This window comes from Vigna umbellata, chromosome 8, assembly GCF_029865625.1.
Source record: "Vigna umbellata cultivar VRB3 chromosome 8, Vumbellata_1.0, whole genome shotgun sequence".
Taxonomy (NCBI): Eukaryota; Viridiplantae; Streptophyta; class Magnoliopsida; order Fabales; family Fabaceae; genus Vigna; species Vigna umbellata.
The window spans coordinates 16,186,906-16,198,392 of NC_142172.1; the positions used below are offsets into that span (position 1 = coordinate 16,186,906).

At 28.4% G+C, this 11,487-nt stretch overlaps 1 long non-coding RNA gene and 1 other non-coding gene across 2 annotated transcripts; one reads left to right on the forward strand and one right to left on the reverse strand.

The window, feature by feature from the left end:
• Window positions 1-530: 530 nt before the first annotated feature.
• Window positions 531-613, reverse strand: TRNAL-UAA (transfer RNA leucine (anticodon UAA)). Its single transcript has one exon. It is a non-coding gene; the product is annotated as a tRNA-Leu (tRNA).
• Window positions 614-10,601: 9,988 nt separating this feature from the next.
• Window positions 10,602-11,255, forward strand: LOC148194126 (uncharacterized). The gene is made up of 2 exons (XR_015781317.1): window positions 10,602-10,844; window positions 10,921-11,255. It is a non-coding gene; the product is annotated as an uncharacterized LOC148194126 (long non-coding RNA).
• Window positions 11,256-11,487: the final 232 nt, after the last annotated feature.

Sequence of the window (11,487 nt, forward strand, 5' to 3'; positions counted from 1 at the left end):
TGGAAATTTCTCTTAGAAGTATAATTAAGTTATTTTATTTTAATATTATTTTTAAATACCAATTATTTTAATATAAATTAAATTTTTCATGATTGTTAAGCATTGAAAATTTAATGATGTAATATAAATACATTATACTTTAATCTCGAAATAAAAACAAAAGTTAAAGCTTCGTCCATATAATTGTGAGCACGAATATTTTGCTACTATAATAACACTAACTGCTGTAACAAGAATAGGAGAAAAACAAAAGATAGAAAAGTAAGAAAAATATTTAAAAGAGTACTTCTCAAATTAAGATTATGCTAATGATTTTTAGATATGATACTTTTATTTTGAAGAAAAAAACAATTTTTCATTTGAGAGAATAAAAACACCATTTTTTTAATTTGAGAAATTAAAATAAAATTTGATCTAAATTTTAGAAAATAAATATAAAAAGTTTGAGTTTAAAAAACATATATAAACCTACATTAATTATAATAAAAAATTTGTAACTTCTAAAGCAGAAGAAAAAAATATTAAAAAATTGCAGGCTGTGGGGTTCGAACCCACGCGCACTTATGTGCAGAAGATCTTAAGTCTTCCCCCTTAACCACTCGGGCAAACCTGCTTTTTTGTTTTCATTTGGCATTCTAATTATATATTTACAATATTAGTATCTCTAACCATAAGTGAAAATTGGCAAAGTGACACTAATTAGCTAGCTAACCTAACTAATTCAAAATAGAAAACAGTGATCACATCTTAGTCAAAAGAAAAGGAACATTCAAATGTTCTTTATGAACTTCATATAAGTCAAAATATTCTCATTATTGGTAAATTGACTTTAACATAATTGATTTTCTTTGAAATTTGGAATTGTCTTATTATTTATTATAGGTTCGGAGGTCCCTATATTTTATACAACGAAAGCTTATGTCTAAGTAATTTTTCACGCAAAAGCGATGCTCCCCAAATGCCAGCACAATGCCATTTTCACCAACGAACCCTAACTTCGCAGATTTCCCCAATTTCTCAGTCAGAAGCTACCCCAAAATAAGAAACATTGCGTAATATGTTTGATAATTTAATATGTTTAATAATTATATTTAACAATTATATTTTCATTTATTTAATAAAGTTATGTTTAATAATTTAATATATTTAATAAATATATTTAACAATTATAAATGTTAAAAATCCATGAAGGATGTCACCTAGATGCCTCAGCTTGCCACTTGATAACAAAGTTAACATCGTTAACTCCATTTAACGACGATCCTATTATTGAATCAGATTGACCAAATTAGGGACTCAATTGATCACTTTCATAATTGGAGGACCCAATTGAAACAAACCCGCAAATATACGGACCTCCGAATCTATTAAACCTTTATTATACATTGATCAAAATATGCCAAGGACTAAATTAAAAGTAAAAACTTTTCATTTTGATAAAGAGAAATAAATAGGCTATTATGTTCAAACTAAACCCTTAGTGTAGTTATTGTTAAGAAGTTCATAACATTGTTGAAAACTTTATATTAAATTATCTTTATGGAAATGTCAAGAAACTTTTATAAAATCAAATATTTATGTTCAAAGCCTTGGTTTTAACCACATATTGCAATGGTAGACTTTTGTAGAGTAACATAATACTTTTTCTCCTATGCATCTTTTAAAATAAAATATGTATATCTATATGTAAGTGTAAATAGTCCAGAATATATGATGGAAGTTACCTTCATGAAGTATTTATATTATTTAATACATTTATCTTTGTGAATTTGGCAAACTATGTAACAAATACTTATTTACTATACCCATTGGCTTTATGTTATTGTTGGACAAAATCAACATATGATTCTTTTGTCAATTGGAATATCAATTATTAAATGTTTATTGATATACTAGTAGTAGTGTCAGCTTTCTTCAAGGTTGACTATATCTTACGTTTTAACTTTTATATCTTTTTTCAATAGATTTTTTTTTTCTTAAAAATTTGAAATTTAACTTTTCAATTATCTAAAACAACATTACAAAATTCAAGCATGAAACTAAAAACAATTAAACACAAGGTTATTCAAACGGAAAAGTCATAATTAAATAATATTATAAACATATTTATTCTTACATCTAAATTATACAATGTAATTATTTACATTAGATAGTTAATTACCATATGGATAACTAGGACTCTAATCAATGTGATGAACAATTCCTGTATCATATGTTCAAATTTCCGAAACAGTTATAGTAACTTATGTTTATTTGTTATGCGATTTTAAATTACGAGGATATCTGTTATAAACCATTTTTTTAATTTAAATCTATTTACATTTAAATTTTGAATTTTGAATTATTTTTAAAGAAATATCTCTATTGTAAAATAAAAAAGGTATAAATATGTGGAATCAACCCTTTTACTATTTTTTTAACGAAAAAATGTAAATGGGTTTGGTACTATAGTAGATGCACTATTATTTTAAATATTATGAACCAATAATCCATTTTGTTTTAATCTTCAGATAAGTTAATATTTACCTTATATATAAATACTTTTATAAATAGTTGTGGGATATAATACATGTTCAATAATACTCTAAAATTCAAATGCATATTAAGTTATGTTGGTGAAGAAGCGATGAGAACATAAAATCGTGAATGAAAGAGTGACGAGACTATTCGAGTTCAAATATCTTTGAGTGTTTCATCCTACACTTCCAAAATCTCATCGTGCACCTCCAAAAATTTAACTTTTAACATTCTGACATCTCATCTCATCATCATACTGTACTTTCAACTTTTTCAAAACTTTATTTTTAACTTTAATAAATATTTTTCCATTTTTTTTTATTAAAAACAATCTTCACTACCTTAATAATAATTTAATTTAATTTATTTTAAAATTTAGCTATTATTTAAAATAATTTAGTATTTTAATAATTATTAAAATATAATTTATATTATAATAATAGTTATATTAAAAACATAAAAATAATATAATAAAAAATAATAATAATAATAAATAATAATAATAAAAACAAATTTGATTTAATATATTCAAATATATTAAATTATAATAAAATATTAAAATAAATTAAATAATTATTAAATGTTAAATAAAAATTAAAATTTAAAAAACTTATTTATATATTAAAATCTATAAAATATGTTAATACTTTGCTTTTTTATTTAAAATTTAATAAATATTAAACTTAAATAAAAATTATAATATTACTTATTTATATTTTAATAATTAATAAAATATAATTTATATTTTTAAAATAGTTCTATTAAGAAAATTGAAAAATAATAACTAAAATAAGAATAAAAATAAAAAATAATAATAATACTTAAAATCATATTTAATATATTTAAATATATTAAATTATATTAAAATATTAAATTAAATTTAATAATTATTAAAATTTTAGAAAACAAAATTTGGAAAAATTTGTTAATCGGATATAAATATCCAATAAGTTATAAATCGGATATCCATATCTGATAAAGAATGGTTTTAAAATTTTATTTTATATATAAATTTTAATAATTATTTAATTTAATTTAATATTTTAATACTATTTAGTACATTTAAATATTTTATTTAATATAATTTTTTTTGTTATTTGATAAATAACTGTTTTAAAATTTTGTTTATTATTTAAATTTTAATAATTATTTAATTTAATTTAATATTTTAATATAATTTAATATATTTGAATATATTAAATGTTTTATTTAATATAATTTACTTTGTTATTATTTTTATTTTTAATTATTTTATTTTTATATTTTTAGTATAATTATTATTATAACATAAATTATATTTTAATAATTATTAAAATATAAAATTATATTAAATAATATTTAAATTTTAAATTTAGTTATTATTAAGGTGATATAGAGTCTTTTTAATAAGAAAAAGAAGAAAATAAAAATATATTTATTAAAATTAAAAATAAAATTTTCTATAAAGATAAAGGTTTAGGATAATGATGAGATGTCAGAAAGTTAAAAGTGGAATTTTTGGAGGTGCAGAATGAGATCTTGGAGGTGTAAGATGAATCACTCAATATGTTTTGATCAACCGGGCTTCTTACTGCATCCTACAAATTTCTTTCTGCACCCCAAACTTCTCCATATCCCTAAGTTAGTCTTAGCAACTTTTAACTTTGATTTTGACTAGGGTTTGACACCCCATTTGCACGCTTCATCCTTCGCCTGTACCTTCTTCATCCCATTTGTACTTTCAAAAATTGAATTTTGAAATGTAATAAATAAAAAAACTAAACATAAAACTAAATTTTAAAATTCAATAAATAAAAAATGTAACATTTCAAAAATACAGTGTAAAATCATATAGAGAATAATCACATGTTAACAATACTACAGATCAGTTCTACGCTGAACAAGATACGATTATGGCCGAACTGCCTTACACAATAACAGGGAATTTAAAACCACTACTCTAGCTACTATTAGACCGAACAGTGTACAAAATAAATTATACCGAACGGTCTTACAAAAGGTAAAGCTAACACCAGACCGAACGCTCTCAAGGTTCGGCCTTCACTTCCGTTGCATCTTCCAAAACTTCTTCAAGCAGCTCTTCTCCTTCTGCTCACATTCACACGGATGATCGTTGCAACAGGACAACGACCGAACACACAACACAGACAAAAATGATAAACAAGGTAAGCTTATGTAATTTAATTTATTCAATCACAACATACAACATTCATAACAAAACCAACAACGACCACATCATAATTCATACATCCATGCATGCAAATAACGACCACATGACTATGACTGTCCGGACTGTATGAATTCTGTGTAGCTACGACGTTCGTGCACCCGGGAGATGTAGTAACTGGGATACCCTCAACAGCTGTCACTCGAGGTTGATCCGTTCCGTCCAAGTTAACCTTATGGACTAGGACCTCCTGTCATTCCCACACGTGACTTACTCCTCTCTACATGAGAACGAGTAATCATGGAATATCAGGATGAACGCCCGCTAAGCTTTGCCCACATTCATACTTTACCAATCAATAACCACTTTCTAAGATATTCCTCCCTAGAATACTCGTTCATAATCAACTATTTCATACACATCACATCTCAATTTTCCTCATACTTAATCATCCATACATTCAAAGGAAATAAGATCATACGCTCTTATGATAACCCAAGTACAATTGGAATGACGCTTCTTAGAAATTAACGACATTGAGCGCTACTCATCTACTACATTAAACAGACTCCTAAGAGTTCAACCGGACGCCACGAAGCCTAGGCCGAGTACTAAGACTCTAGGCCGAACACCTTTTAAAGACCAACACTGATTTACACTAAATACTAATACTGATGAGAAACTATGAATTAACGAACGCTAGCTAGTTTAAATAAAGACTCTAATTCTAAGCACAGTAATACTATATTACAAAAAGCAAGACCCAACGCTTGGTTTAAGATCGAGCCTTGTAGAAACCGAACACTATTGAACGAGCGCTGGTCCAAGACCAATTGCTTATAAACTCACAAAAAAAGAATGAGTATATATATATATATATACCATTAGGCCACCACTTATTCTGAATGAAAAGAACGATAACGTCTACGACTTTAGGTAGTATATAACACATTAACTAAATTGTTTAGGAAGTCTAAAGAAGACTTAAAATGAACGGACGCTCAACGAAAACTGAACTATGAATACAAACTCTCGATCACAGATTATCTATTCCTATATAATACTACCGAAAGACTCTTAAACACTATCCCTAACTCATGATAATTCAAGTAAGACCATGTACTCCCAAGAAGAACCGAACGCTCGCTAATGACGCTCGACAATGCTAAACACATTTGCTCAGAATACTACGGTTTGAAGATTAAACTCTATCCCAACTCAGTTCACAGCGTATATCATACGTCCATCCACACATCCAAACCAGCAGTACAATCATGTTTCATACTCATCAAATAATCACACGTATCATGCAAGCATACAAACATTCAACACAACAAGCTAAATTAAATTATATAAGTTTTCCTTACCTCTAAGCGTGACCGAACATTCACAATTTGAACAGAATAGCTCACCACCAATCTCTTAGAAGACTAAGATCACGATTTACGAAACTAACCAAATGAAAGACCAGGAAGGCGTTCAGAATTGGGTTAAGGAACAGGTAACCGAAAACTGAGTTTGCATGTACAGAAAAACCACTTGGCTGAGAGAGATAAACTTACCAGTCCAGAATCCAAAACTGATCGGTTCAAACGAACGCCCTCGACGCCGGGAGTGTTCAGACGATGTCTGAGAGGTGATCGAAAGAAGAAATGATGAAGTTTTCTTAGAGAGGAGGAGATTTTAGAGAGAAGAATGAGAAAATGGTTTTCAGCGAGGAAAAAAAAGGCATGCAGAGAAGTGACACGACATTTAAAATTTTGTCTTAAATATTGTCGTCGCCCAAAACGAACGGTCACTCCCTTGCAGCCACCTGTTCTCCACTGAGACGTTCACTCACTTCTTGGCACATGGATCCCACTACTTAGGGTTTTTGAGTGTGTTTTAATGGGGTCTGACAGAAAAACTCTACATATATTTCGAAATCTAATAAATAAAAATATCTAGAACCGGATTTCACATCTAGTTTTTGAAAATCCAAAATCAAATTTGAAGATCTGAAAAAAAAATTCATGCTTATATTTAATAATTTGGGAAAATCTAAAATTAGATTACGAAATACGAAAAAAATCTAGAACCAAATTTTGAAATTTGAAAAATTCATAATTGAATTTAAAAATCTAATTTCTAAAAGTTCAGAACTAGATTTCGAAATTTGAAAAAATTTATAATTGAATTTTAAAAGTCAAGAAAATTCAGAATTAGAGTTCAAAATTCTGAAAAATCCAAAACTAAATTTCAAAATTTGGAAAATCTAGAACCACATTTTAAAACCCCCCGCTAAATGTAGAACTGGATTTCCGAATCCAGAAATCCAAAACGGATTTTGAAATCCAATTTCTAATTATTCAGAATCAGATTTAAAAATCCAGAAAATTCCAAAAATGAATTTTTAAATTCGAGAAATCCAAAACCAAATTTTGAAATTTGGAAAAATCAGAGAAAATATATAAACTAGATTCAAAACGAGAGAAAAATTCATTTTTGAAATCTGAAAAAATCCCAAATCAAATTTTGAAATCTGGAAAAATCAGAGAAAATATATAAACTAGATTCAAAATCCGAGAAAAATACATTATCGAATTTTAAAATCCAAGAATTCCGAAACTGGATTTTGAAATCAAGGAAATATATATAATCTATAGGCTTAGCTTAGTAAAATTTAGGGGTACATAAGAAAAACATAGAAATCCCCACCTTTATTCACCTTAAAACTTGTTGGCCCAATACTCATTATACAAAGAATTTCTCCCTGCACCCTGTTTTCTTTATGCACCTATACATTTTTAAAATTTCACATATTCCGTGATTAAATTCTAGTTTTGGATTGTATAATCGGTAGATATTTGGATTACGTGATCCATATTCGAAAATATTAATTTTACTTTGAATTATTCAATCCATAATGCATTATTTTTTAAATGCCTTCCGGATTCTAAAATTCGTGATGTTACAATTTTGATTTTCTTTCTGCAAATGACTTTTTCCCTCAGATAATGTACCAGCACAACAACGCCCATTCGTAGTTGCGAGAATAAAAGATTCAACAAGAAAATATTGAATTGTTAAAATGAAAAAAAAAAAGGATTATTTGATATATCTGAATATTTTACAACGTTATATTTATTTTCTACTCTCTTTTCTTAAAAAAATACAAAACTTTATATTTTATGACCATTTTACTATTATACTATGTGTTAAATGAATCAAAAGTATCTCATAATTAATTTACTCAATTAAAAAAGAAGATATGTTGTCCATCTTAGCCTTAGCTTTACCGCATCCCTTACCTCTCTGTTTCCAACCTCCCATTGCTTCTTGCCACCTATTTGATTTATCCTAAAAATATAAATATTTTTTTATATTATTTTTTATTCTTAATTATTTTATAATTTATATTTATTTGATTATTTAAGAAATTATTAAAAAATAACCTAGGTTTAAAATATTACTTTTTTTAAACTATTTTTTCATTTATTTTAACCTTTTTCCTTTTATTAACTCTAATTACTTTATCATTTAATAAAATTAAATAAGTTTCTTAAAATAATATAATTTAATTAATAATACAAACTTTCTAACTAATTATTTCACTATTTTATCCACTTAGTTTGTTATTAAACTTATTTACCGTAAAAATAAAAATATATTTCAACTCTATCATTTAATATTTAATAATATATTATTTTAATTATTAAATTACGTTTTTAGTTTTCCAAATTTAAGATATTTATATCAACTTCTAAAATGTTAATTATGTCTTAAATTCAAATTCTATTAATTTAATTCATGCATCTCTAAAAATTATTTTAAAAATTACTTATTTTTAAAATAGATAAATAAATATTTTTTTATTGTGTCATTTAATAAATTATTAAAGAATGACTTATATTTAAAGTATTAATTTTTTTATATTTTTTATATTTTTTATTTCTAACTACTTTGTCATGTAATAAAATTCAATTTAGAATAATATATTTAACTTTTTCTATTAAAAAAGTATTATTTAAAAAAAATATTTATTAATAGGTTTAATCATTATAGCAATCCCATTTTTGTTTTGAAATCATAAATAGTTGTTTCTAATTTTTTTTGTCTAAATTTAGTCTCTAAATTGAAAAAATTGATGCAATCCGACCTTTGTTGTTAAATTCATTAAACGAGGTTAGGAGATAATGAGGTGGACATGTAAAGAGATCATGAGATGAAAGTGTATAATGGATACGTGACATTTGACCTTGACCTTGACCTTCACACATACAAGATTCGAACCATCACTATTGGAGTCACTGCTATCGACAATTAACCACAATGTCATCTTCACCACCTATTCACGCAACCCATGCTCGAATTCGTAAAACCAAATCATGAATCCACCTCGTGATAGCATTTTTGTTCCACTATTGAGCCCTAATTTGCAAAACCCAAATTGCAGATATGAAAAAATTGCACAACTATGGAAACTCCTCGATGTGCCATCTCAGTGATGATAATGTTAAATATTACCATTACATAAGCATCATTTCAGTAGCAAAATCAACTCTTCTTTAGCTTATTACTTGCTTAAATCCTCTCTTTTATCTTGCTTCAGTGTTTACTTATATTTTGGGTTACATTACCTAAATAATACTCTAATCCCCTATTTTGATCCATTTTGATGTTAGGAAGATCCTCCATTACATTGAAGAGTCTCGACCAACCACAAAAGCAAGTAAATCTGCATAGAACTGGAGGAATCAGAATACCAGAACGAGTGGCACTAAGCGCCACCCATTGATGAAGAGCAAGTATTGATTCAAGTAAGCCTGGTGTGGAGCGCCCAGGACAGCGTTGAGGGCTGCATTTTGCGAAAGTTGCGCCCAGGGCGCTGACAACCCAACGTTGGGCGGCCAATCTGCAGAAAGTTGGCGGTGCTGATGTGGCAAATATGGTCTATTTAAGTCAGAAACACGAAGAGAAATGGGTCTTTGGTGGTTTGGAGGTGCGATTTCACTCGGAGGAGAGCTTGAAAGGCTGCCAGGGTTTGTGGGAAGACTCCCATCTTGTTGGAGTTAGTTGTAGCCTTTGAATTATTGTGTAATTGTTGAATGATTTGAATATATAGATGCCTTTTTTATCAATTACTGGTATTCTTGTTTCCAATCTTAAAGCTTGCATGTAATAGGAATGTTCATGACTTGATTTTGGGGTTTCATGGGTTATGGGAACGTAAGATGGAACCTAGAACTAAAACAAGAGTGATAACTCCCCAATTTTGCCACTCTTTCTGTGCTTAGGAGTCCATTTTATTTTCTTATTGGGTAGAATTAGGCTAGTTTTAGGATTTTTCTTTATATTTGTAGTTTTGTAAAATTGTAGTTAAAATTAAGGTTTTAGAAGTAATTTTTACTGTTTGTAAATAGTTAAGATATTAATATTTTTTAGAAAATCTTTTGATAAAAATTCTCTCTTTTTACTTGTTAAATTTCCTTTACTTTCTTTAATTTTTGTACTGATTTTTCTTTGTTAAATTAAGGTTTTAGAAGTAATTTTTACTGTTTGTAAATAGTTAAGATATTAATATTTTTTAGAAAATCTTTTGATAAAAATTCTCTCTTTTTACTTGTTAAATTTCCTTTACTTTCTTTAATTTTTGTACTGATTTTTCTTTGTTGCAGAAATCTTGGGTTGAATGGATTAAACTTGGGTTGTTGTTGTTGATGCATTTATATTGGGCTCAGCCTTGGAGAGATGGAATAAAACTGGGCTGCTACCACACTTGAGAATGGGTTGTTGGACGCTGCTGCTGTAGATATTGTTTGGGTTGCTTGTGCACTAGATTATGGGCAGCTGGGTTGGGTTCCCACTTATTGAAGTGCAGTTGTTACCTTACTTGGGCTCCAATTAATGAAACTGCAGCGTTTTAATTATTGATGTGGTGCGTTTTTGTTGCGTTGCTGCTGTTATAGGGAGTAAAGCTCGAAGACATGCTTCATTCTGGAGAAAAACACCCAAAAGCTAGGGCTTGTGTGAGAGAAAGAGAGGAGAAGACGAAGTCGCAATCCTGCCCGGGGAAGAAGCTGATTGGAGTTGACCGAAGAGAAGATGATCGAAGGGCTAAGATGCATAGATTGCGAGAAAAGAAGACAGATCGTTGGATCGTTAAAGCGAAGCGTCGAAGGTTCTCAACTTATCTTCCCTTTCCCCTTTCTTCCTTGTTCATTGTTTTCTGACCCTATATAAAGGGATGTAAATAGCTTTTGAAAAAGGTATCGAGTGGAGGGTGACAGAGTTCGCTCTAGAGGATTGTAACGCGGAGGGTAACAGACTTCGCGAGCGAGTGAAAAACAGAGGGTGACAAACTCCACACGAGAGAGACGATCTGAATTCGCGATTTTAGGGTTTATGCGCTTTCCTTAGAAGTAGTTTTTCTAGTGTTTTTGGCTGTTCAAGCTAGATTTCACGGTGGTTACAGTCCGTGAACATCTTGGTGGTGTTGATTTCGGTACATTATAGTTATTTCGTTTCTTGTAATAAAGATTTGGATTTCTTTTAGATTTCTCGCATCAATTTTACTTTCGTTGCGTCTTTACTTTGATTTCTTACACAACTTTTATTTTCCAGCACTTACTTGTTATTTTCCAGCTTTCATTTTCCAGCTTTGGTTGAATTAGTTTAGGTTTATAATGATTTACTTTTATTGCAATTTGCATAGAGTAGGTTTTAGTTTTATGAGCTTATGATTTGTTAATTGTACTTAGTTGAGTTTTTAATAGTTTCTGTGATTTGATTGAGAGAAGTGCAGATAATGTTTCACGTCATGT